Source organism: Myotis davidii, unplaced genomic scaffold, assembly GCF_000327345.1.
Source record: "Myotis davidii unplaced genomic scaffold, ASM32734v1 scaffold13240, whole genome shotgun sequence".
Taxonomy (NCBI): Eukaryota; Metazoa; Chordata; class Mammalia; order Chiroptera; family Vespertilionidae; genus Myotis; species Myotis davidii.
In genome coordinates, this window is record NW_006292396.1 from 413 (window position 1) to 625 (window position 213).

Genomic DNA, 213 nt, shown 5'->3' on the forward strand with positions numbered 1-213 from the left:
CCCGGCCCTAATGAGGTTTAACAACAACCACACCGAGACACACCCATGCAAATGGCCTTTATGCAAATGCACTTTATGCAAATGCACTTTATGCAAATGTCCAAATTTTTTTGATTTTTTTACAGAGAGGAAGGGAGAGGGATAGAGAGTTAGAAACATCGATGAGAGAGAAACATCTATCAGCTGCCTCCTACACACTCCCTACTGGGGATC